This window comes from Orcinus orca, chromosome X (assembly GCF_937001465.1).
Source record: "Orcinus orca chromosome X, mOrcOrc1.1, whole genome shotgun sequence".
NCBI classification, from domain to species: domain Eukaryota; kingdom Metazoa; phylum Chordata; class Mammalia; order Artiodactyla; family Delphinidae; genus Orcinus; species Orcinus orca.
Genome location: NC_064580.1, coordinates 104,933,759 through 104,937,585, shown reverse-complemented (window position 1 = coordinate 104,937,585; position 3,827 = coordinate 104,933,759).

The window sequence follows — 3,827 nt, the reverse complement described above, 5'->3', positions numbered from 1 at the left end:
GCTAAGAAGTCCATATATTGTTTAACATTAAATCAAAAGATGGAGGCAAATATTTTTAGAATTATGGTAATTACCAAAAAGGCATTAAAAAAAAGAAATGGTTTAAAGTAGCCACTATGGGACTAAGACCAGGAGTGATGAATAGATGGGAAATGGGAGAACATTTGGTTTTTATTTACTATCATAAAGGCAAAGAATAGATCTAAAAATAAAAACATGGGAAGGAAGAGTGTTTGATCATGTGTTAAATTTTTTATATTTCATTGTGGGGAGTCCACAGTTACTATTTAAAGAAAACAAATCAAGAAACAGGGGTGTATGTATGGTATTTACAGTTAAAATCAGTGGTGTACTGGTCAATGTTTCCCAGCCAGCTACCGGGAGGGAAGGTCTAATTTGTAGCATTTACTGATTTCCGTGGCATAATACTCCCACTACAGCCAATTTCAAGCACCAATGTGACACCAATGAGCTTGTAAAATTCCTGAAAAGTTAGTGATGGGTTCTCATAATGATCCTGTTCCAGGGTACCACTGGAAATGGAAGAACTAAAAACAGATAGCTTCTTAATAGTTGTTGCCTCTAGCGAGTGGGGCTTGTAAGAAATTTTACCTAACGTTTTGTATACCCTTTTAATTGTTTACCCTGTTCATGTATTACTTCTATAAATTAAAAAAAATAGCTCGAGAAATCAAAAGGCATTTCATCTTGCATGTAGAAAGAGCATTATTATCACCTTAACAAGAAAAATCCAGATAAACAACAAAATCATACTTTTTTCTGCTGTCACGAGAGAGCTGACATGGCAGGGAAAACAACTAATCTGAAACCCAAGGAAAGACAGGCACCTCCCAAGGCAGAGATAGGTCACAAACACTGGTTTACCTGTGGTAGAGCACAGGAGGAAGAGACACTGAGTATCATACAACTGAGGAAGAAGAATTTAGCTACAATTTTAATGTACTGTTAAAAACCAAGAATTGGCTAGTAGAACTCCTGGGCACCTCAGACACAAGAGAAATTTACACCTCTTCACAGACTCCTCTCCACAGACTTCTGTCAGATGCTTACTAGAAAGATTGAGCGGGAGGGAAAATGCAAAGAGCCTCTCTCAGTGGTACAGACCTGGTGAGGCTGCCACTTCAGGCAAGGCACAAACTCCTCCCAGACTCTTATCCCCAAAGAACAACAGTCTTAAGCCACTGGCAGAGGAGCAACAAACCCTGTCACTCCCAGGGCACAGGTGAAGACCCATTATGACAGAGGAGAGTGTGAAAGAAAACTATTCCACCACTAGGGGAGAAGCAGAAAATAGTCCAGGGCTCTGAATCCTATGCTAAATACCATTAGTGGTCTCCTACAACTGGGGGTGGCAGGAAATTCTCCTGCACAAGATCCATCAAAGATACAAGGCAGAGTTTGGCTAGAAATGGCAGGATAACAGAAAGTTCCACCCCATGAGACCCAGACACACAGGTCTAAAAATGAAACCAGACAACAGAGAACCTCCTCTGGCCCCAGCACCAGACTACCAAGCACTAAGTCACAAGCAACAGCAGTCTACTGTTGGCATGGCAGGCAAGAACATGGGAGGAACACCCCACCCCACCACTGCTCCAAGGTACAGGTGCACAGGGAAGGCTGAAAGCCAAGGGTGATGCAGGAACAAAAAAAAAAGAAAAAGAAAAAGAAAAAAAAACCCTCCATAAACCCAACCCTTATCTGATAGAATTTCAAAGAAAACTGGACAGATCCACAATTATAGTTGAATATTTCAATATTCCTCTTTCAATCATTGATAAAACAAGTAGACAATCTCTAAGGATATACAAGACCTAAACAACACTGTCAGCTAATTTGACTTCACTAAAATTTCTAGAACACTCCACTCAACAAATACACATGGAAAATTTCATCAAAATAGGCTACATTCTGGATCAAAAAATAATCCTCAATTTTTTAAATGAAATTGAACTCAGAGTATATTTTCTGATGGAAAAGGTACTAAGGTAGAACTAATAACAAAAAAATCAGGAAAATTCCCAAATATTTGGAAATCAAACTTCTGAATAACAATAAAAACACACATGCCTATATCAAAGCTTGTGGAATGCAGCTAAAGCAGTGTTTAGGATGAAATTTATATAGCACTGCATGGCTATAATTAGAGAAGAAAAGTCTTAAATCAATGATGTAAATTTCATCTTAAGACTAGAAAAAGAAATTAAATCCAATGCAATAAGAAAAAATAACGAAAATACAAATGTCAATGAAAACAGAAAAACGATTGAAAAGAATCAATGGAACCAAAGGCTAGTTCTCTCAAAAGATTATTAAACCTGACTTTTTAAAATACGCAAATGAAAGGAAACAAAACCTTAAGTTTTTTTTAAAAGCATGGACTTCCCTGGTGGCGCAGTGGTTACAAATCTGCCTGCCAATGCAGGGGACGTGGGTTGGAGCCCTGGTCCGGGAAGATCCTACATGCCGCGGAGCAATTAAGCCCGTGTGCCACAACTACTGAAGCCCACACCCCTAGCGCCTGTGCTCCACAACAAGAGAAGCCACCGCAATGAGAAGCTCGCGCACCGCAACAAAGAGTAGCCTCCACTCTCTGCAACTAGAGGAAGCCCGCACGCAGCAACGAAGACCCAACGCAGCCAAAAATAAATTAATTAATTTTGTTTTAAAAAATCAGTAGCCTCCTTCTTCCCCTTTCAAAAAAAACAAAATCAGCCTCCCACTCTTAGAGGTCTCTCCATCCTTGTGGTCACCACTTCTACCCAGGAAAAAAGCAATAAAAACAACCTAATCACATATTCAGGCTAGTCCTCACATCCATTAGTGGCTATTTGTTTAACAGTCAAATCTATGGAAATGTTTGACTTTTACACCATCAATCTCTCAGACTTCCCCTCAGCCCAGTGATTCTGAATTTGTGGTAAGAATGGTAAGAGTAGAATTTGTGGATAAGACAGATATGAAGTGATGACTATGATGTTTATTAAATACTAATTTATGACAAGCAAAGTATAGGGGTAAGAATATTATTAACATTCATGTTATGCAGGAACAACCCACAGGGCCCCGGGAAGAGGATTACTGCCAGGCAAAATTATTAAATCACTGAAATCTTTCATTGGTGTCACTACTCACAATGAATGCTTTCATCCATTTCTCACCTCCTCCCATTAAAATCTGCTCTTCTTAGGAAAGAATCAAGGATATAAAGAAATGAGAACAGCTTTAAATGCTACCTCATTCAAGAAAGGAGAAATGCGGAAGGGAAACAACATTTGCTGGGCCAGGCACTTTATATATATTATCCCATTTCATCCTCACAAAAGCCGTGTGAATTAGAAACTATTATCCCCATTTCACCAAGGGAAAAACTGAGGCCCAAAGACATGAAATGATTTGTCCAAAATCACAGTCACACAGATAAAAAATAGCATAGTTAGGATCTATACTCAAGCTTGTCAGGTTCCAAAGCCCATGTTCTTTCTGTTACAACACACTACCTCTCTCCAAGGTGGTGAAGGTTGTATTACAATAGAGACAAGAGCCTTAAACTAAAAGAACAAACCTAGAGATAAAATTACATAGAACTATACACACACATAGAGAGACATAAATAAGTGTATGTAGAAACTAGTGAAAATTGAATAAGGCTTGTAGTCTAGTTAACCGTATTACACCAATGTCAAATTCCTGGCTTTGAAATTATACTACACTTTATGTAAGATTAGCATTAGAGGAAGCTGAGCAAAGAGTACATGGGACTCTCTGTACTATTTTTATAACTTCCCGTGGCCTTTAATTATTTC